Source organism: Chelonia mydas, chromosome 15 (genome assembly GCF_015237465.2).
Source record: "Chelonia mydas isolate rCheMyd1 chromosome 15, rCheMyd1.pri.v2, whole genome shotgun sequence".
NCBI classification, from domain to species: domain Eukaryota; kingdom Metazoa; phylum Chordata; order Testudines; family Cheloniidae; genus Chelonia; species Chelonia mydas.
Window position 1 is genome coordinate 9,781,832 of NC_057856.1, and position 23,592 is coordinate 9,805,423.

Here is a 23,592-nt window from a genome sequence, read left to right on the forward strand (position 1 = left end):
TTCGGCAGAGCACTGATGTGAAGCTACAAGCTTGGAGCTTAGTCAAAACATATTGCGTTTTTAAAGAGTGAGGTAAGTATCAGGACTGCAAGTCTTATTTCCTCATAATTTTCCAATCGTAATTAAAAATAAATAAGTTTTTTAAATGGAGAGCAGAGGAAAAGGAATGTTGGAAAGAATCCACCGATTTTTAAAACCCAAAATGGATATTCCAAATCAAGGCCTCATTTGCTGTTTCATTGCCGGTTCCAAAGCGCTCCATTACTAATTCATTTTTAAAGTGATCTCTGCGTTCCCATGGGGGGCCTGCTGGTAACGGTGTGCTCACAATCCTCTATCTGATTAAAATTTAATGAGCTATGTTATTGGCAAATAAACTATTTATTTCAGCGTGGCTCCCAGTGCCAAAAGAAGCGGTTTTGAACAAAAGGGGGAAATTGACGTATTAATGAGAGCTCCATTAATAATTTACAGCCATTAGAAAAGGGTGATGGCACTATGGGCTCCTGTCCCTGGGATCGCTTAGCCAACGCGCGGTGATGCTTTCCTTATCGTTCAAAAAATGAAAGAGTGCGATTAGCACTCGTGAAAGATACCAGAGTGACACGCCCTCTGGCCTGAAATCCTTTATGGATCCTCGGGGCAGGAAAGCACTGGCAGCTGGGCCCTGATCCAATGCTCAGTGAGGTTACGGCACATCCTTTGGTTGCTTGCAGTGGGGGTTGGCTCAAGCCATTGGAGTACAAGCCAACAATGGGAGCTGGATCAGGCCTTTGATGAGCTAGGTCAAGACATGTAGTCAGAGGCTGGGACCAAGGGACTTTGCAATTTACTGCTACTTGCGCTCTGTTCTGGAGTTTGAGGGGGAGCAGCATGTTGGGTCTGAATCTGATCTCTTCCTGGTGTAAACTCCCTTGATGTCAATGGAGTTTCTCCTGAATTACACCAATATGGGATCCAAATCTGGCCCTGTGTGTGCAGAAAAAGGTCAGTGTTCCCAGCCGCCAGCTGATGTGTGTTCCCTGCATGTGGTAGCCTGGGAGCACCTGCTCTTCTGCCCAGCCGCACGGGCATTTAGACTCGATGGCTGCTGGGGAGTGGGAAGGTGCTGTTCAAGGAAGGGCGGAGATCAGAAGGAGAGGAGCTCTCAGGTTTGCGGGAGGGCAGGCAAGAGTGGAGCAGTGAGTAGGGTATGCCCCTCCGCCAGAGCCAGGCTACCCTGCTGCCCATGCACTGGCTGTGCCAGCCTGAGAGCTGAACTTCAGCTCAGCATGGAGATGGCCAATAGATAGTGACCTTTTCCCCCATTGCAGGGCTAGCCACACGTTAAGGCAGCGCACTCGTCCCCCCTCTTCCCTTTTGTATGTTCAAGGATTTCCGGCTATTTCTTAAAATGCCTTGCTCTTTCCAGCGAGCAAGCCAGCTACCTCTGCATGGCAGAATTTGGGCACATCCCTTACCTGGAACCTCCCCCTCCGCATCCTAGCTGAGAGCGGGGAGAAGTGAGGGAGTGGGCTGGAGGAACGAGCAGAATCCAGAATCAAGCGGTCCTGCCTTCTGATGCTGGTTCTGCCACTGACCTGCTCCATGGTCTCAGAAGTCACTTGACTTTACTACACCTCCGTCAGTGGGGCATGGGGAACATCAGCCTGACCTAGGACACCTGCGGAGGAAGTTAGTGTTTGAGGAAGTAAATGCTAAGCCCGTTCAGTCCTAGGCCTCTCCGCCCGACGCAGGGATAGCTTTTGTGGGGGAGGTATGTCTGTCCATCTGTATTTGAAATGAAACCGACTCACTTCTCATTGACCGCCGAACAGCTGGTAGAGGCTAACGGATATTGGTCCCTCCTGACCTGGGCTGGATTAAAACCTCTGGCCAAGAGGCAAAAAGCTATGGAGCCCATTTCCAATCCCCTGAGCCAGCCAGCCACCTAAGTGCACCATGGTACTGATTACAGCTGATTGGCTGGAAGGAGCGGAGAGCTACTGGGAAACGTTTTCACTGATCGCCATTCTGTCCGCGGCAGGTTGACGCTCTGCTCCCGCCGAAGCTTGCTTTGCCGTAAATCGCCAGACAAGCTTGACTTTTGCTTAACAATTCCAGGGAATGGCTCTGGCTCTTGCACCATGCACCAGCCATCGCCAAACTGTGGGAAAGCCCTGAATGCCTGGGAGCAGGACACTGGTTCTAATAGCTTCCTAAGGGAGCAGGAGAAATTGATGCAAAGACTTGACTAGCAGTGCCCACTGCTGTCTCAGTTATTCACAGCCTTAGAGACCCTCCCCTCCCCAACCTCCCTGGCACCGCGAGCTCTGATGCCAGCTGTCTCCACCCCATGGGCTTTGCTAACGGAATTCACTTTGCTGCCGCACCTTGCAGCCGGCACAGTGAGAGGGGACGGGAGCTCGGGAATGTAGCCTTCGTATTGTGCCAGGAGCGGGGGGAGAATGAGAACACGGCCTCATGCTCTGTTCAGCCCGCGCTCCCCTGTGGTGGCTGCTGCCTCCAGGCATCTGGTTTTCGACCGGAACGCCTGCTCGAAAAGGGACCCTGGCGGCTCCAGTGGACACCTCCGGTCGGCGGCGCAGTGGAGGCCCGGGGCGAAGCAGGCTCCCTGCCTGCCCTGGCTCTGCACGGCTCCCGGAAGTGGCCGCCAGGTCCTTGTGGCCCCTAGGCGCATGGGCGAGCAGGGAGGCTCCGCGCGCTGCCCTCGTGCCCTCAGGCACCGCCCCCGCAGCTCCCATTGGCCAGGAACCATGACCAACGGGAGCTGTGGGGGCAGCACCTGCAGGCACAAGGGCCGCGCACGGAGCTTCCCTGGCCACCCATGTGTCTAGGGGCTGCAGGGACCTGGTGGCCACTTCCTGGGAGCCGCAATAAGTGCCGCTGGGGCCCGGCACCCCAAACTCCCTCCTGTACCCCAACCCTCTGTCCCAGCCCAGAGTCCCCTCCCCACACCCAAACTCCCTCCTGGAGCCTGCACCCCCCACAACATCCCAACCCCCTGCCCCAGCCCCCTCCTGCACCCCAAACCCTCATCCCCAGCCCCACCCCAGAGCCTGCACCCCCAACCGGAGTCCTCACCTGCTGCACCCCAACCCCCTGGCCCAGCCCAGAGCCCTCTCCCACAGCCTGAACCCCGCATTTCTGGCCCCAGCCCCAGAGCCTGTACCCCCCCCAAACCCTGCACCCCCAGCCAGAGCCCTCACTCCCCTCCTGCACCCCAACCCCGTGCTTCAGCCCAGTAAAAGCAAGTGAGGGTGTGGGAGAGCGAGGGACAGAGGGATGGGGGATGGAGTGAGCGGGGATGGGGCCTCGGAGAAGGAGCGGGGCAGGGGCGGGACAGGGTGCTCAGTTTTGTGCGACTAGGAAGATAGCAACCCTACTCTGCCCTGGTGACTCTCACAAGCTGGATCATTAACAGGACTCACGGGGTTCAGTTATGAAAATGAAAAACTGGGCTGGAAAAATCAGGTGACCTCTGCTCGGTGAGGAGATATATCCTCTGTGAAGCTGTCTCCCAAAGGAAGGCCTGGAGGCCCGCTGCTTGGCACACACGCTTGGCTGCTCAGAGCACTGGGGAACAAAGTAGGGCACGATCCTGCAGTGGCCTCAGGGGATGGATGAAATGGTGTGATAAATCTTTTCCAGCTCTGACTTCAATGATCTCCACCCACGTGGAAGAGGCACATTAGCTCCATAGTTCTGCCAAAATAACTGGCAGTGAAATGGTTAACCCCAGTGGTACTTGAGTTGCCATCATTAGGTTTCAGAATGAATGCCCCCATTAAATTGGAAGGGGTCCCTCCCTCCGCTGGAGTTATTTCAGGCTGCCCCAGGAGCACAGCAGGTGACAGAGTGTGCCGGAGTCACAATTTGGTCCATGCTTCCCCCGTGCTTCCTGGTGGCACCCTTACAGCTGCCATAGCCTACTTCCCCCTCTGAACAAGCCCAGCTGTGCTGTCTGGCCCCTTGGGGGTAGCCAGGGCTCCATCCACTTGGCAGCAGCGGTACTGCCCTCGGGGGTGACCTGCAATGTAGGTAGCCCATGCAGTTGAGTTGGGGGCTGGGGGTGAGTCTTCCTCTGCACAGTGCATAAAACCACTTGTTCTTTCCTCCCAGTGTGTGAAAACCGCCCCTTTTTCAAGAGCTCCCCGTTACTGATCACTTTTCGCAGCATGGGGCCCAAAATAATCCCCCTCCTTCTGAGTTTGTTGTTCATGCAAAATCACCTCGGATGGCTGCTCTTGCCATGGCTTTTGCAAGTTTTGATGTGTATCTCTCCCTGCTGCCAGCCATCGGTGCAAGAATCCATGCAAGGGGCTGTTTAGCGTCCACAGTTCCTCTGTCTCCACTGCACACAAGGAGCTGCTGCTAAAGCTTCAGCAGTGCAGGCACCGGAAACAACTGTTGGGATTTCAAAAGCGGAGAGATAAAAGGTACTTGTTAAAGTTAATTGATCCTAAAAGGAAGAAGCGGCTTAGATGTGATGGGGGGATAATAGGTTCCGGATTGGGAGCTGAATGTAATGTCAGAATAAAAATCCTGGATCTGTGATTAAGCACGAAGTCGGGAGACGTGCACAATTTCCACATGCAGGCCTGGGGAGTAACAGCTCCAGGAGGGCGGGGTGTCTATGAGCGGACTTCACCTACTATGATCGGCCGATTAACATCGGCCCACAGCAAATACCTGCCACTTCTCCTGCGTTTCAGCCTCTTTGCTGTGTTTGAGAAAAGTCCTCTACTGAGTCAGAAAGTCTCTGCCGTTCTCGGCTTGTCTCTGTCCCTGAAGGTGCCACAGAGGCACATGGACACCAGTTGCTTTCAGTCTGCCGCTCATCTTCTTGCCGCTCTCTGTCGACTTCCCCTCTCTGCTCTTGCTGTTCCCGGTCCACTTCACGCAGCTGCCAAGCACGTTGCTGCTCCTTGGCAGTATCACCCCCCTGCCAAGCTGCACGCTGGCCTTGGTCAGCTTTGTGCCACCGCCACTGGCCAAGCCGCCCGTGCAGACTTTAGAGCCCAACTCCTCTTTGCCTGCTTAAAAACTAGCTTAAAGCAGGCTTCAGAGTAGCAGCCGTGTTCGTGTGTATTCGCAAAAAGAACAGGAGGACTTGTGGCACCTTAGAGACTGACTAATTTATTTGAGCATAAGCGTTCGTGAGCTACAGCTCGCTTCACTTCCACTGAATGCATCCGATGAAGTGAGCTGTAGCTCATGAAAGCTTATGCTCAAATAAATTGGTTAGTCTCTAAGGTGCCACAAGTCCTCCTGTTCTTTTAGCTTAAAGCAAGCAACTTTCTGCTGAGCCAGGAACACGTTTTGAACCTGGTGAGGCACATTGCTCAGATCCTCAATAATAATGCTTTCCCCAGCTGGGGGTCCTGTGCCTCACGGTCAGAGCTTCCCCCTCTTGCCTACCCTCAGACTCCCTACCAGGGAGCTTCCCCCATTCAGCCAGCTGAGAAATACAGGACAGGACTCCCTTCAGAGCTGGAGGGAGTCATTGAGTGGCAGGGCACATTTTCCAGCCCCTTCCAGCATAGGGCATGTCAGGCTGGGAGTCAAATCAACAAAGGCTTGTAAGAATCAAGGACAGCACTAGCATCCCCTACAAATAACCAGTGACAGTAGAAGTTCCGCCTCCAAACAATAACCAGTCACACGGGACCTACACAAACCCACGAATCGTCTAATTCAGGGCTCTCTCTTGCTGCCTTTTCAGCACCTCTGTTAGAACAATGGGGGCGAATCCTCTATGGCACAGCATTCATTCTTGTCTGTAGACAATAACGTGTCTGTTTCCAGGTATTTAAAAGCAAAGTGAGGAGGAGAGGAAGAGCCGTTGTTTTCCAGATGGGAAACAGACCAAGCTAATGGATAAAATGTTGTTTTCAAATCTTAATGAGGGTGTTTTGTGCACTGGAGAATTGAACAAGATAATGTACAAATGAAGGCGTTCCACAATGTCACTTTAACTATCTCTAAAGTCATTTTGATGGATGGCAATTTTGTAATGGGGCTCTAAGGACAAGAGTTTTTTTTGCATAAATAGCTGGGGCCAGATTTGCAAATCTAGACTCAGAAGCTGTGGGCTGGGGTCTTCTACTGAGCTGTGCAATCAGCTAACATCACTGAAGCTATGACAATTGACACCAGCTGAGCATCTGCCCCACACCTGCATGCAAACCGGTACACTACCACTTGCATGAGCAACAGACATGCCGATCCACCGTGGGCAAGGACCACAGCCGTGCCTGTCAATCGTGCAGGCGAAAGTTTTGTTGCTACTTCCTGAAGGTCTCCTGATGGCTAACACAACGTTGCTGCAGGGTGGCTTCATAGCCTTTGCTGTAGTCCCGGATACAGCCCCTTTCCGGCCCCTCTGCCTGTGGGCTGGGAGGCTCAGGTGTAGAGCCTATACACAAAAGTGTATGGTCCTGCTTCGAGGCGCTTCTCACCCTGCCAGCTTCCACCATGCTGCAGTGATCAAACCGGGACCTGTTTTCTCAACATCCCTATCTGTCAGCATCTCCCCCGTCTGCTACTCTGTCCTCCGGCACCTCCCAGCCAGTGCTCCAGCCCTGCATTTTGCTCTGAGAAGGAATGCGGGATGGATGGGAAATGATTTTACTTCGGGCCAACGGGATGTAGTAAAATCGCCTGTGCTAACGTGATTGATGCCTCACTCTGGGATCTGTGCAGTTGGATGTAATTACACTATGTGCTTCTTGAGATAAGCAGATTAATCAGTCCATTATGCCAGGGCTGCTTTATCCACAGACCGAGGTAATTGAACAGAGCAGTTGGACATCAGCAAGTCTCTCCTGCATGGCATGTACTCCTACCGTGGACAAGTGTAGGGGCCAGAGGACTTTGTTGCCGCTTGGAATGGGGGGAAAGCTTTTTTCAGCTAAGCTAAGCACCACAGTGGAACAGAGAACTCTCTGCTTTGTCACAGACACATTGTTTAGTCCAGCATGGATTTGCTTCTAGCGTAAACTCTAGGGCACTGGCAGAACATGTCTGCAGCCTAGAGGGATTACCTACACTCTAGGGGAAACCAAGACTCACCTGAGATTCACGGGGCATTCATAAACGTTGGTTTTCTCCTTTTAAAATAGAAAGCAGTTTGCTTACAGGCAAGAGGGAATTGAATTGCAAAGGGGGGAAATGAGTTAAAAGCATCGTCTGGCGCCTTTCATCTGAGGATCTGAAAGCACTTTGCAGTCTGACACAGGTTAACTGAGCCCCTCACCTCCCCACCCACCCCCCGTACTGCAGGTAAGTAGTTTATAGATAAACTGACGCGCAAAGTCACTCAGAGTAAAATTTTCACCTAAGTCCCATTTTCAAAAAGTGGCTTAGAAGACTAAGTCCCATTAATGGTCAGTGAAAATTCATCTCTTTAGGCTGTCTGCCCCCACGGCGGCATGCAGAGTACGTACACTGGATGCCTCCCTAGCATGGGTATAAATAGTGGTGTAGACAATAAAGTACTGCTTAGATGAGGAGAATAAAGACATGCCTGAACCCTATGGGTATGTCCCCGACGTGGCTCTCTACTCACCCAAGCAATGCCCCCCACATCTACACTGCTGGTTTTAGCAGTCTGGTGTCCTGTTGCCTCCTGGCTGCAGTGGGGAAAGGCTTCAGCAGGAGGGAGGCAGTGGTTCAAGGCTCCAGCCGTGGGGAAAGGCTCTGGAGGGGGAAGCTGCGGAGAAAGGCTCCGAGAGCTACCTGCCGTTGGAGCCTTTCCCCACTGCAGTGAAAGACTTTGGCAGAGGGGAGCTGCTGGAGCTTTTCCCCACTGCCTCGCCCCATGCCAGAGTCTTTCACTTCTGCCTGTAGCTACATGTACCCTACACACCTGCCCCCAGTGGAGACAAGGCCTTAGTGTCTAAGTCACTTTTGAAAACAGGACTTAGGAGCCTAAGTCACTGAGGTGTTTTTGAAAATGTCCTCCTAAATGACTTGCCCAAAGCCCTAAAGCAAATCGGTGACAGAGCTGGGAAGAGAACCCAGGAGTTCTGACTCCCTGTTCCCTGATCCATCCACTAGAAAATGTCTCCTCCTCTCCCCCGCACCCAATTCTCTGTCCCCATCCCAGGTAAATAACTTCAGTTCCCTCTGACACTGCAGCTTTGTGTTTCGGGTTCCTTCCGCTCCGCCGTTGCGTGTTCAAACGTTGGGATGAAGCGTGTGCATTCTGAAGGGCCTGTCACTTTCTGAGTTCTGGGTCTGGTTGCTTTCCCAAATTTAAGCTTTGGGGGTTCCTGAGAAATAATGGATTTTGAGCAGATTTCCGCGCCTCTCTGGAATGAGCTCAGCGTCCCGCTTAGGGCTCTGCACGTCTAAAACAATGGCAATTAGCCCGTGTTGACAGACTGCTGGAATCACTAGTTTTAGAAGGCTGAATGGAGTCCTATTGATTTTTTTTTTCCTCCTGTTGACAGGGAAGTTGAATCTTTTACAGGGGTCAAAACATTCAAGATATTTGCCTTAGAAGGAGGATTTGAGACTAGGCAGGACACACGAATTTCCTCTTGAGAGCAAGATAGCAAAGGACTCTGTGCATGAATTGATGGGCCCAATGCTCAATCTACCAAAGTCTGGGTGCATGTCACTGGATTCATCTGTCCATGAGGTTTTCTTCAGGGATTATATTACTGAATAGCAGTCTCCTTGGGCCAATCTCTGCTCCCGGTTACGTTGGCACAAATCCAGAGATACACTGACTTCAAGAGTGCTATTTATTCCAGGTTTACACCGGTGGATGAGAGCAGACAGTGGCCTCTTTACTATAGGTAGAGTGCAATTGAGTCCCTAAAATGAAGAGGGCAGCAGTACTGAATGCCTAATAAAATGAAAGCCTATAATCCAATAGGAACGGAAAAGAAAGCGTAAAGCTTGTGAGTGCTGGCAGCTGTGGATACAGGACCCCTCTGTGCACCCAAGGGACAAGTACAACCAGGCAGGAGCAGGGCCAGCTGCAACCTCCTGGCCCAGTCTTAGTAACTGACCTGAGACCCATCAACTCCCTTCACGGAGCTCACCAAACAGCTATTTAATGACCAGGACTTTAAGTCCCTGTCACCCTGAGTTGGATTTGAATTTAAAAAAATTCGGTGTCGTCCCATCCTCCCTGACTGTCTTGGCAATGAGACATTTTTTGCTATCAGGAAACTACAGCAAATGGGACCGTCATGAGACTCCAGCTATTTAAATACACTGGCAAAGCCCCCGGCATGTGTCTTTCTAATGGGAAAGGCACAGAGCCCACTCTCTCCGTTGCCTCCCGAATCAAGCAATTGTTTCTGGCACTAACCACTCCTCGCGCTTAGCAGCGATGGCAACACAGTGGGGTCATGTGCATTTAGGAGGGGAAAGAGGAGGAGCTTGGAGTGATGCTGTTTGCTAAAGCACAACGGAGAGTCTGTGGGGCTCACAGCACCTTCCCCTGCAGATGTAATAATAATACCTAGCTCTTCTACAGTGTTTTTCATCAGTTGATCTCAAAGGGATTGACCAAGGTGGCCATTCTACAGATGGTGAAACTGAGACACAGAACAGGGCAGTAACTTCCTGTAGCGAGGCAAGACTCACCAGTGCAGCGCCTCCTGCTGGTCGACTAGGGAATTAGTTGTTTGCCAGCTCCGGAGCACCTCCTCGTGGCCATGTCTCACCTGTTGCTGGCCCTCATGTCCCTCCCGGACCCTGGTGCCCCTTTATCTGGGGTGCTGCCTCCTGGCAGTACCCCCACACTCTGGGTCTTCCCTCCACGGGGAACCCCCAACCCTCTATCCCCACCTTGCCTCAGTCTGTAGCTACTGCTAGTCAGCAATGAGCCCCCATTCTCTGGGGCAGACTGCAGTGTAAAAGCCACTGTCATAACCATACAGCTAAGGGTAGCCTAAAATTCCTCGGTTACCTGTAAGGGGTTAAGGAGCTCAAATAACCTGGTTGGCACCTGACCAAAAGGACCAGTGGGGAAAGAAGATACTTTCAAATCTGGGGGAGGGAAGGCTTTGTTTGTGCTCTTTGTTTGTTTGTTTTTCTCGGGAGGCAGAGAGGCACCAGGTCAGAAAAACTCTTTCTCCAAACAATCCTGAAACGAGTCTCCAATATTATAAAAAGTGTAAGTAGCCAAGGCAAGGCGTGTTAGGTTATCTCTTGTTTTAGCTTGTGAATTTTCCCCATGCTAGAGGGAGGTTTATTCCTGTTTTTGTAACTTTGAAGTTGAGCCTAGAGGGATTTCCTCTGTGGTTTTTAAATCTTTTTGTTACCCTGTAAAGTTATCTTCCATCCTGATTTTACAGAGGTGATTCTTTTACCGTTTTTTTTTTTAAATAAAATTCTTCTTTTAAGAACCTGATTGATTTTCAGTGTCCTAAAGACCCAGGGGGGTTGATCTGTGCTCACTTTGTAACCAATTGGTTAGGATATTATTCTCAAGCCTCCCCAGGAAAGGGGGTGTAGGGGATTGGGGGGATATTTTGGGGGAGATAGGGCTCCACGTGGCCCTCCCTGAATCTTTGTTTAAATCACTTGGTGGTGGCAACGACTGTCCAAGAACAAGGGAAGGAATTTGTGCCTTGGGAAAGTTTTTAACCTAAGCTGGTGGAATATAAGCTTAAGGGGTCTTTCATGCAGGTCCCCACATCTGTCCCCTAGAGTGGAGAGGGAATCCTGACAGCCACTCCTCATAGGCAAGAGGGGTTTTGGACCTGCTGCCCTTGCCTAACCCCCGGACTGCACCTCTGCAGCCCCAGTGCCTTTCCCGGCCTTTAGCAAGGCCTGCAGCCTGGGGGTTCTCCAGGCTGGAACTCCCCAGCTCCTCCAGCCTTTCCCCAGCCCTTCTCCACTCAGCTCTCAGGCAGCCAGGTCCTTCTCTCTCTACCACTAGCGAGAGACTGACCCAGCTCCTGCCTAGCAGCCCTCTTATAGGGCCGGCTGAGGCCTGATTGGTGCGTGGCCCAGCTGTGGCTGCTTCCTCAACCAGCCTATTTGCTGCTTTCCCCAGCTGCAACCCTCTGCAGGGCTGTTTCAACCCCTTCAGGGCTGGAGCGGGGTGACCACCCCGCTACACTTCCCCAGTGCCAGAGCCAGGAATAGAACCCAGAGCGCCTGAGCCAGTGCAGTGGTCTATCCACTAGGCAGCACAGCCTCTCTGTATGTTGAACCTGGCCTCTGCTTCAGCAGGGTTATTCATGGGGTGAAGGGAAGTCTTTTTTTCCTTCTCTGTGGTCTCCTGCTCCTGTCAACTGAGGCCTCCAGTCTGGTAGTCGTGGCTGGTATTGCCTTGCGCATCCAGGCAGGACTGGCCAGGCTGCCTGAGTCACTCCGCTCTCCTACTGAGCAGCAAAGCCCCCTTTGTCGGTGGGTCAGCCCCATGTTCTTCCTATCTCTGTGTCCTGCTCCTGGTTGGAGCCCAAGACGTTGTCATTAGTAAGCAGTATATGAGGTAACGACTGATACGGGGTGGGGCACTGGGGGGCTGCTGGTTCCCATGCTGCCAGAATGTGCAGGCTCTGGGTGAAATTAAAAGACAACCCCTTTGAAGTGGATTGAAACAATGTTACTTTTAACCTGTGGGACTCCCTGCTGTGGCATATCCCTGAGGCAAATAGCTTGGTCATTTTTTAATAAAAAATTACTTTCACCTCAATTATACTAGTGCCCGTAGTGAGACAAAGTGAGGATACCCAATGAGAAGGTGCATCAGGGCCAAGCTCTAAGACTCAGTCAAAGAAGGTCTGGCTCTCCTGTTAGTTGGGCTCCGGGGCTGAGGCCCTGCATTAAGGTTCAGGGTCATTGCCGATGAGTCAGGCTGGCTCAGCTGAGCCATGCAAAGTAGAGCTAGACAGATGGGAGAGACGAGTCTCTGGGACAGAGGAGATCCTGGAGGGAAACCCTTGGGAGAGCCAAGCTCTGGGAATAAGCTGAGACATGCACTGTGTTTTCAGCAGCCAGTAAAGCTGAAGTCGGGGGAGGGCTGAGTTGGACACTGGCTCCGGGTCTGTGTGCTCTGTAGACAGTAAGATACTGACACATCCTCTTTATGCTGGAGAGCAGAAGTGGGGTTTTCTGACATCTTCTGCACCCGAGGGAATAGGAAGGAAACCGTGCAATAGATGCCGGAATAGCTGTACCAACAACAAGCGCAGGCTCCAGCCCTGTAACGCCAGCCACAAGTGCAGGCTCCATCCCAACTGGTGATGTGGCCACTCACGAAGCCTGGCTTACAGCCCAACCGCAGCAAGCCATAATGGTGGCAAGGGCATCTGCTTGAATGACCCAGCAACCCAACTGTATTGCCCAGGCTCCCAGTAAGTCCCAGCCCTTCCCTGTGAAAATTGGGATAACGCAGGGGCTCCCCCTGCTCTCTTTTTAGCAGGCAGCTACTGCGGGTTTGTGGGAGGCAGAGCCTGGCCTTTTTGGCCCCTTTCATTGACAGGAGATTTGCAAATGGTGCCTGGATGAGGACACAGCCGCAGAGGGCAAAGCTGCTGAAGGCTGCTGTTGGAGACCAGCTGGGGGTCTCGAAGGAGAAACACCAGCAGAGGTTTGGACAGAAACCTTCTTCCCCAGGGACGCGGCTAGGCATCTGGGCCTGGGTCGTGACAAAAGCTGTTCGAAACGTGGATCGTCCATTTCCTAAAAGCTTTTGTTCTGATACAGAATAAAAATGGAGCATTTTGAAATTTTCCAAGGAAAGGAAACTGTGAAACGTGTCACTTTGGGAAAATTGAACCGTTTTGGTTTGACACTTGAAAGGAAACTAAGCAGGCAGCTGCCACGACTCCCAGGGGCTCTCTAGGCTGCCCCACACCAGGGGGACAACTACCTGCCACGGACTGGGGAGCTGTCTCAACCTGGGGCTCTCTGAGCTTTCAGGTTCCCTGCTCTGCAGCAGGGGAGTGTGGAAGCTCTGAGGGTTCCTGTGGCAGTCAGTGGGGCAGGGCTGCCCTAGAGCCATGGCCCGGGGAAGCCTGGGGTCCTCGGCTCCAGGGCAGGCTGCATGGAAGCTCTGGGATCCCCAGCAGCCCTCCAGATGGAAATTCATCAAGCCCGATATGTTTCCACATCCCATGTTGAGTTCAACAGGTTGGCCTTTTCTGACCACAGTGTGTTTCACTGGAAGATTCTCTATTCTTGACAGACTGGAGAACTCGTTGGCTCCAGCCTGAGACCCCAGATGGTCGGGGACTCAGAAGCCATTATGAAAATGGAGTAGTAGTTAGACAGTCTGCTGGGAAGGGTGCAGATTCAGCCATTTACCCCGGCAATGGCCACGCAGCAGAGTGTTACTTGCAGGCTGAGCCACGGGAAAGACCAGCATAACTGGGACCCTCTCTAGGATGAAAAGATGGTCAACTAGAGCCTTGATTGCCCACATAGGGTTTTAGAATCTGCTGCCTTGTTCCACAAGGGCTATCAATCCTCATGCTTCACCGTATGAACTGCTCAGACCACCAGCTGGTGTCTGGGAGAAATTACTCCCCACAGTGTCAAATTGCACAATCTTCCTCTGAAGCATCTGGTACTGACCACCACTGAAGTCGGGATACTGGTCTGTTCCAGCGGGGAAGCTCCTGTGTTCTGATTTAATCGTGCATAACGAATCAACCCCTGGGGAGGGCCGGGGGAAGGCAGGCTGCTTTGAGCCCTGACCATGACAAGGGAAGTCATTACATGTTTCTGGAGCATAAGTAGCAAAAGGAACAGTTACCTCAATCTGACTCGCAGGAGTGAGGCCGGATAGCCGGGAGGGCTTAAGGAGACAGGGGGCGGAGGTGGAAGGCCGGTGCCAACAAAATTGGATGAAAAATGTATTGCATGGAATTGTATTTTTCTTCTGTGTTTCAAATGCCTAAAAGAAAACGGCGAACTCATCTGCAGCTGGCACCTCTGTTGCTGCAAAGAAAGTAGTGAAGAAAAGATTAAAATGGAACCAGCTTGGAATTTGTGTAATCAGGGAAAATATCTTGGTGATTTGCCATTATAATTTTCAATAACAAACTGCTGGGGTCCTGCCGCACTAATACAAACTGTTTGAATGAGGTGGGGAAAGGAACCTGGCTTGAGGTTTTTGTGTGTGTTCCTGTTTGTGTGCGCAAAGAGCTTAGAGATTTTCTCGTCTCCTAATTTTAAAGAGGTATTTTTAGTGCATGTATCAAATAGATTTGCGTAAACACATCTGCTGGAGTTTTTGCTTGGCAATGTCTTTACAACCTTTATTTTTCCTCTCTCTCCTGGGACAAAGGAATATTTCAACCCTTTTCTTTTTCAATCAGCTGAGAAGAGAGAGAGAAAATAAAAGGGGAATTTTACTACCCCAGGCTTCTCCGCCCAAAGGAGCGTTTTGGAAACACTGCTGGTATTTCCTACTGTTATGTCTGCAGAATTTAAACAGCTCCACGTAACCAGGAGAGCTGGGGGTGTACAGCAAAGGGAACAGCTGTTTAGACACAGTTAGTCCCAGTTCTTTACAGCAATGTCATGCCAGTCTTCACTCTCACTAGTCTTACACTAAGTAGCACCTTCCCATACAAATAGTCCATGGGAGTAAGGTGGCAGAATCAGGCCATAACAAGCGGGGCTTGGGCTCACTAGTGGAGTTATGGTTCCATGCAGAATGAGTGCAGGTGTCAAAATCAAGCCCCCTTATGGGAGGTTTTTCTGATATATAAGTCAACTGAGCCTTGGCTACCAGGTATGGTGAGGTGCGAGGCAGTACCAAATACCTGCACGACACAAGTCCACAGTTGGTGACCCTCTGGAACCAAGCATGGTGTTGGGTTTTGCTACCTTGGCGTGTCAGTTGTTGTTTATACTGTGGTTCTCTACAGGAAAGTACAAGGCTAAAATCCCTGTCCCAAGCTTCATCTCTCCCCCCTTCGAGACTGAACTGAGCGGGGTCACTCTGACCAGTGACCTGGGGAAGTTCAGGGCCCCCTCTCCGGGACAGCGCATCTGCTATCATGTTGGCACTTCCCTTCACATGGACCACGTCCATGTCATAATCCTGCAGGAGCAAGCTCCACCTCAGGAGTTTGGTGTCGGCTCCTTTCATCTTGTGTAGCCAGGTCAGGGGACAGTGGTCGGTGTACACGGTGAAGTGTCGCCCAAAGAGATATGGCTCTAGTTTCTTGAGGGCCCACACCATGGCCAGGCGCTCCTTCTCGATGGCCTCTGTCCTTGCTCAGCTGCGTTTCATGGAAGAGGACGTGGGCCTGCTTAGCCGCAGGGTGGCTGTCATCCTCTCCACACCTCTCTGAGGCCACTGCTGCCTTGCGTGCCCAGCCGCTCAGCACCGCGCCTGTGCAAAGTGCCTTCTGCCAATGGCGTGGCAGTGGCCCTAGCAATGGCTGCATGGCTCTTCATTCTGGTTCCAATCTGACCGCCATTACAGCCAACGGGAGTCTCCACACTGATCGTAATGGGAGTTGGAACAGGCCGTTGATGTTCCGTCTTCCAGCGGAGACTAGCTATAACAATGAAGGCATTACAAAAGAACTTAGACTGGATAGATGGATGGACATGCAGACGGATGGATGTGAGCAAGCAGCCTTCGCTGGTTCAAGCACTGCAGAGTAGGGACGTGGGGGAACAAGGGGGAAATGGGTACTTGTGCTTATACAAGCAGAGCATGCATTTCCAGCCTGGACCATGTCCATATAGACCACTCCAAGGGACTTAATTCCGCACTCCCGTCCATCTCCTGCAGTCCCTTGGGATAGGTCTACACAGTCTTTTGCAGTGAGCCTCCCAGCCCCAGCTCAACAAATTCTGGCTGGTGGGGCTCTCCCCAGCACTCCAGAAATGGCTGTGTAGACAGAGCTTTGAGGTTGCGGCTCCAGCTGGAGCTCGGGCTCTCAAGTGCAGCGGGGGTGGGCTATGGAGCTCCAGCCAGTACCACAGCCTCAAAGCCCTCTCTACACAGCCATTTCTAGAGCACTAGCATGAGCCCTGCTTGCCAGAGCCTGTTGACCCAGACCGAGAGACGGGCTCCAAGCTGCTCTGCCAACATAGCCTGAGCCCCAGGCTTACTGAATGCAGAACGCTATTCAGTCAGGGCAGTCTCGCACGCTCGCTTTGCTGAGGTGCAGATGATCACGCAGGCTGAAAGGCAACAGAAAATCGGCCCCAAAAGGTTTGTTTTCCACAGTGGCTAAAACCTACATGTACTTGAGGGGAGAAAATCTAAAAAGACAAATGGAACTCATTTATCAGTTGGATTTGATCTTTGTTTGCTTGCCCCATTGCAAAAAGTTCCACTTAAATCATTACAGTCAGTGTTTTATTTTACATTGCATGGGGGCAGCAGTGGAGTAAGCTGCAGTGAGGATGGGAATCAAAAAGAAAAGACGAACCTGCACACAGCAACCTAGAGAGAACAATCACTGAGGGGGGTTCCTGTTCTGAATCATTTATATTTCGGGCGGCTGGACGCTGATTGCAACCCTAGCTATTTTCTCCAGCGTTTATGTGTTTGCAATAACCTAATTCCAATGGCTGAAGAGGAAAGCAGATTGGACATTTAATCACATTGTATCCATAAGCTTTTTGCACTTATCTCTGCCCAATAAACACATCATCCAGGGGGAAATGATAAGCGACAATGTTAGGCAAGAGTTTCTTTGGTGTCATTCTTCCTAGGGAAACGGGGGTGGTGGGGTGGGGGGAAATCATCAAACACTTGAAAGCCTTGGCTATTATAACAGATCATTTCTGCACATGAAACAGACAAGGTCCCCTAGTCAATTACTAGTCAAGTAGGGTAATATGCATCTCATTATGGGGCTCTGGCTCCAGACATACATACAGGTATATAAAATGAAATGCACAGAAGTTGCTGTTTTTTTGAGCCAGTGATTAGGTGCTGTAATTAACAAAGCATTGTGCCTGATTTCTAATCTTTCTCTCTATTTAAATTTAATTGATTTTTTCCCCTTGATTTAATCAACCTGCATTCATCTACCCACTTTTGTCAGGGAAAATTCAGCTCTTTTTAAAGGACCAGGAGGCAGTTGGAAGGATGATATTTCCTTGTCTGTTCCTCTAGGGGGCTACACATCTTGCCCAGATCTTTCCTCACGTCCTTTAGCAGGCAGCCGAGGAGGGGACCGTGTGATGGTTTTTATTGCTGGAAGGAGGCATCCATCATCATTTTAACGCCCAGTGAAACACTCAAAACTAATAATAAGTTCCTTATAGATGTTTTAACCTTTTTAGTATTCTGCGTTCTGATTGACTGCAGCTCACCACACCTCTTCACTGCAGGCAGTTGCGGCTGCAAACAGGAGAGGATGAGAACATGCAGCCAATCAAATTATTTGCTGCTGAAAAGGGCAAAGTAGTAAAGTTTCTTTATTATCTCTCCAGAACACCCTACGTAGTGCTTTAAAATGCTACATTCATGAGACTGGCAAGTGTAACTGACGTCACGTACCTCGTTACAGCCTCAAAACTGTGATCATGAGTTCCTGTTTTCATAAGCAGCAGGTTTAAAACACACAATGGGAAGTATTTCTTCACACAACGCACAGTCAACCTGTAGAACTCTTTGCCAGAGGATGTTGTAAAGGCCAAGACTATAACAGGGTTCAAAAAAGAACTAGATAAGTTCATGGAAGATAGGTCCATCAATGGCTTTTAGCCAGGATGGACAGGGATGCAAAACCATGCTCTGAAGTATTCCCTAGCCTCTGTTTTCCAGAAGCTGGGAATGGGTGACAGGGGATGGATCACTTCATGATTACCTGTTCTGTTCATTCCCTCTGGGGCACTGGCACTGGCCACTGTTGGAAGACAGGATACTGGGCTAGATGGACCATTGGTCTGACCCAGTATGGCCATTCTTATGTTCTGTCTGGATTGGCCCAAGCTTAGGTGCAGTGCCCTGCCAATCAGCACTCCTATGGCTTTATGGGTGTGTACAGAGTGGTAAGTGTTTGGCGTGGCATTCAGTAACAGGGATGCTGTATCATGGAGCTGTACTACTGGTCATCGTACAGGAAAACGGATTACTTTGCACCTCTCTTTGCTGCATTGTCTGACACGGAGCACCAGGTTGTGATTCTTGAAAATGAAGGGCAAAAGGTCAAGGTGAGCAGGAACCTTGGGAATGGATGTAGCCTGAAAACTTGCTTACCATGGACTCATAAGAGCATGTCATGTTCTTGGTTACCCAGATGTAAATCCACAATAGCTTCCTTGTCCTAAACCCGGCCTCCACTGTACTGCATCCACAAATAACTCCAGGCTGAGTGAGCAGGACATGCAGGTGTCTACCTGCCATGGAGGCGCAACTGAGAACTTAGACATGCACCTGCCCTGACGTAAGTGCACCCACCAAGACCATGGTGAAGAGTTGGCTTTCCACTGCTAGCTGAAGGTGCAATTCTCCCCCTGGCCTGGGCAGAGGCTTATGCACCATAAAGTCCTATTTTAAGATCTTAACTCCTGCCTGGGTCTACTTACTGCTGGCCCTTTGCACAGGGAAGAATTCCACCCTTAGCAATGCAGTATTCCATTATACTCCACACAGGAAGTAATTGCAGTGGGTCTTGGCAAAAGTGGACGTTGTGCTAATGGCCAACACGCCTGCATGTGACGGGGTTCTAGCAATCAAGCCCCGTGTGATTCAGCTGTGGCAGTCTGCATTGACGGGGCTCTGATCCAAATCGCCTCGGTAAATCGCCTCCTGAAAGCAACTGACTTGCCAAAGCAATTTTTCCATTCGTCCCTGTCTCTTGCATTCATGCTGGTGCTTGCAAAGCAGGTGGAAGGCAAAGCGGGGCTGTGGTGAGGGGCAGGAGGAGCGGCCAAGCTTGGAGTTAGTTGCTCTTGAGGACTCATGTGGAGAAAAAGGCAGCTGCCTCTGGAGCTGGAGGGTGAAAAGATCCGGCGGCTGAAAGGTCACCTGAAAGTCAATGTCACTCAGCACCCGGGAGCGGACTCACTGCAGTGAAAAACGATGACTGATGAGCCCTTGCAGCAGGAAACCACCCCTCCTCCAGAGAGACACCAGGGGAATTCGGTTTAGACTGAGGAGTGCAAAATCTCAGCCCCTCACTGGGGGGAAAATGATCGCTGTTCAGCACCCCTGCCCATCAGTGAGACCCATCAGCTGGAAAGGCCCCTGTGCTGGGCCTTCAAATACAGAGCAATAGCTCCAGCGCCCGTATTTCATCAAGGGGAGAATATTATCGCACTGCTCAAAAAAGACAGCTCCTGAAAGTGCCCGGGAGCAGCACCCGTTACTGTCTGCATTACCCGGTGACATATTGCAGGGCACGGTACCATGTCACACAGCTGCTGCTCTGAACACAATATCCTGTGATAGAGAAGCAGGGATCACTTGCAAGTCCTTGCTGAGTGTCTCGGCCTCGTGAAGCAGCAAACCCTGGCCTGGCTGTAGCTTTGGGCCTTATTCTCATTGACTCTAAGGCTGCTCTACATCACTCTGTGTAAACGGGCCTTAGAGTCAATGAGAATAAGATCCCTTCTTCCATTCCCATTCTCACATACACAGTGGAGCCCACAGAAACCAACAGGAGCTTATAGGATCCAATTTTGCCACCCATACTCACTTGAGTAGCACTTGATCCCACCAGTAGCACCATTGACTTTTGGGAGCTAATGATCAAAGAGCTACTCAGCGCAAGGCTTGCGGAATCCGCCTCTACGTTTTAAATAGCTATAGCCCCATCCACATGGCAAAACAAATCTAATGAGACGGACGCACTCTTGCAGCTCCTAGGTGATGGGCAGAAGCTCAAAGGAAAGCAATCTGTCATGAGCCAATGTGGCATTCGGAGGGCACATTCAGCAAAGATTTCCCAGTGTAGGGCAGTAAATGTTTAGGCATCTTTGAAGGACTGTAGGGAGAGTTTAAATGACTTGCCCCAAATTACACAGTCACGCTATGGTAGCGCTGGGACTGGAACCCTCTGACTCCCAAGTGTGTGTTCTAACCACTAGGCCATAGTTTTTCCCTTTGCATGCCACAGCCTCGCCCTCTTCCCATGAAATCCCTTCTTTCTGCTTTAATGCATGGGACACCTTCCCTCAAACGCTATGAACTAACCTAGGCATGGGCCACATTTGTGCTCATCTGTCATTGTTGACCTGTGTTGTGTTGCACACAAACCCTAGACAAAGCACGGACTCTGGGTGAGAGCAAAGCATAGCACAGGGCAGGATTTGTTATCACAGCAGCTACACTGAGGCATCTCATGCCTTCTCTGCACCCCCGCCCTGCTGCCCTAGTCCTTGGCTCTCTGCATATATACTGGCAGATGGAGGTACCACAGCGGGCCAGGCTGCAGGGCCAGGGGTTGAGGTGTGGATACATACCCACCGGAGACTAGCCTCAGATGGCCAGATTTGGTTCACTTGTGTCCCAAGCCAGAAGTGAAGCAAATTGAATTTAACAGTAGAAACCGCCCGGATTGGTGGATCCAACTTTCCAAGACAGGCTCCTAGACAGAGCCTCCGCATCCTGTATGCGAATGCAGGACATCAGAGGCCTGATACAGGTGTGGATCCTCTGCAGCTCCCATGGGCTTCAGCTAGAGCTGAGCGACTCGGCCGTTCTAGCAGTCAGGCCCTCGGCATTGTCTGTATTCAGAGCTGCAGCACTTTAATGATCTTAAACTGCCTTAGTTAAGCTGGGGCACGCCCCTGTACGGACACTCTGACATTGATTTTAAACCGGGCTTATCCAGAGTGTCCACACAGGCTTTTGTACTGACTGTAACAAAATAGATTTTTAACTGATTTAAATCTAAATGGGTGAGTGGAACTTAGCATATAAACAAGGCTCAAAGTGTAGGGATGGTACCAACCCCTGCCCCCCCTCCAAAAAAAAAACCTGTCTGAAGTTCTGCTCTAGCTAGGAACCCCTTGTCTACTGTTAGCCACTCTCTCCACTGCTGTGTATGGCAAGGACAGCTGAGCTGAAATTAAGTGATGCAGTGTCAGACTCCGTCTAGCCTCCCTGAGCCTGTGATTGATTTCCCCCTCTGCCGGTGAATTGTAACGTCCATCCAAGCGAAGGTACCATCAAGGATCACACTGAAGAGTGTGAATGTACCTGGGAATGTCTGGCAGGCTTTCTCTCTCCACAGATCAAGCCCATCTGTCTATGCGGCGGGGTTTGCTTGGCTGCAGCGATCCCGGAGGCTGCTGACATGTTGAGCTCCTCTAGCAGTTGTCATCTGTGTTTATACTTTTACTCCTCCACGATGGAGCAAAGGCGGCCACGGCACGTCACGGCTGAAGGAATAGAGCTACTTGAATCTCCACGGTCCCAGTTGCGAAAGCCCATCAGGGAGCCAGCGTGGGTAGAACCGTGTGTGCAAAAGGAGAGAGGCAGGCTGACGCCCTAATAAAGATAAAAGGCTTCAATAAACCCACAATCCCAGGGTAACGGGCCTGGCTTTTAAAAGGTAGCTGCACACCGCGGTGGAGGAGAGCGGGAAGGCATTAATCAGGATCAATGCTCTGCCATTTCATGCAGGAGCTAAAGCTCTCAGCCTGCACTGACATTTAGAAACTGCTACTTCGGTGCAACTCCCTGCCGCCCCCCCCCCCCCCCCCATCGCCCTGGGATGACAGATGCTTCTCCTTCAAGGTGCAGCAGCTTATTGGGCATCCCAGGGAGTGAAGGCAGTGGAGGGACTGGAGCTACAAGGGGGCAATTAATTGACAGGCTCCCCATGTTGCTCACTGCAGGATGGATATAGAGTAGGGTACTAATGGGCTGGGGGGGCCCACCCACTAGTGGGGAAAAATATTACTGATCAGCGTCAGGCTCCAGCCGGACCATTAACCCCAAACCAAGATCTTGTAGAACAGCATGTTCATGCCGTCAGGGAGCTGCCTGTGAACTGTCCCCCGCTGGGTCTAGCGGGAGCCCTTCCCATAGGCATCTGTCAGCCTCGATCATTTCCCACATGCATCTCCTGTCTGGCTGGCCCATTCCTATAGCACCCAGCACCATAGCAACTCACTGCAATCGCGTGCTAGTCTCTTTCGGGGAGTTTTGACTTACTCGTTATTGGCCTTTGGAGATCAGCCGGGTCGCCCCCACCGCTTGGGTTGGATTTGTGTTTTCAATATCTAAAACAGACATAAGGCCGCTTGATTCAGCTGGTCTGTCTCTTCCTCCAGCATTAGCACTGAACTGTCTGCCCCCGTGTGATCTGTTTTCCTGGCCACTCTTTTGCTATGAGTGTCAGGGTTGTGCAAAATATTTGAGCCTCAGCTTCAAAAGCACTGAAATTTTGCAGTTAGTTTTTCATAAAATTGATCATCTCTCTCTCTCACACTCTCTCTCTCTCACATTCTCACACACACACACACACACACACACAATATCACCAAATAGTTCTGAAGGTTCATGCTTTTTTTGCTCCAATTTAGGAATGTATTTTAATCCCCATGGCTCACTTGCATGCTAAAGTGCTCCTATTTCAAGTGTTTTGTTCTGCCAAAGATACTACCGTAGGAAAAACCATAGCAAATGTCACATTTGGATGACAAAAATTCAAATTTGGGGCTGTGAAATGGCTGGTATTAGATATTTTTAATTATGAAATGGAATGAACCTTGGCTAGCTTTGCATTATAGTTTTCCCCACCTGACTGGCTCCACCTACTGGCAGGATGGAGACATTGAAAGTGCGGTTTAAACATTCTGGGTTAGAAGTGCTTTACCAAAGGCGGGTCTCTAAATGGGCCGGGGTAGAGGGTTGCGTGCTGGACATTTTGTATCCGTGGAAGGCCTTGGTGAAATCAGTTGCTGGCTGTATGCAGGCTACTGTGGTGCAAACAGGTGACCCAAGACCCACTGGCCTGCCGTGGCTACGGAATGAGCACTGGTTTCTGTAGAGAGGTTGGTTGATAGATTGTTTGTGCATCAGAGAAAAAAATGCCAAATAGAAATGGAGAAACTCCCATGCCAACCAGCCACAGCTCCGTCTGCTAGCCAGCTAACAGGTTCTGCTCGCTGTGCTGCTAAGGCATGCAAGCGACTAGGGTTAGCAATGACTTAGGAGGTGGTGGTGTTACTCCTGGTGTGTTTGGAGGCTGGAAATGTTGCGGGGGAAGGGGAAGAAGGGTGATGGGCCATTCCGCCCACCCTGATACATGACCTGTGGGGGATAGGCGTGAGCAAAGAACAAGGACCAAGGCAGGCAGGCAGAGGGCACCAAGCAGCTCTGGATGTTCTGTAACCTGGGCAGGAGTCTAGGGTCAGAAATATAAAACCAACCCGATCCTGTAAGGTGCTGAGTGCCCTCAGTTCCCAGTGAAGGTAAATGGCATTGAAAGAAACAAGCACCGCACAGAAGTGCTCAGCACCTTGCAGGATCAGACCCCCAATGTGGCTTAAACCCCAGTAACCCACCCCTCCCTGCCTTGGACTAACCCCACCTCTCTAGCCACAGGAGATGAGGCAGGTGGCCAGTTCTATAGTGCTGAGCCCGGTGTCGCTCCAATTATAGTACCTTGGGCATGTAATCAAGTCAGATGGGTTTGGCTGTTCATGACGCTCCCAGCACGGGAGGGAAAAGTCCGCTGT

At 51.0% G+C, this 23,592-nt stretch overlaps 1 protein-coding gene across 3 annotated transcripts in view; it reads left to right on the plus strand.

Moving 5' to 3' along the window:
- SRRM4 (serine/arginine repetitive matrix 4) overlaps positions 1 to 23,592 on the plus strand; it is a 288,447-nt gene that overhangs the window by 210,428 nt on the left and 54,427 nt on the right. The gene's annotated exons all lie outside the window — the stretch shown is intronic.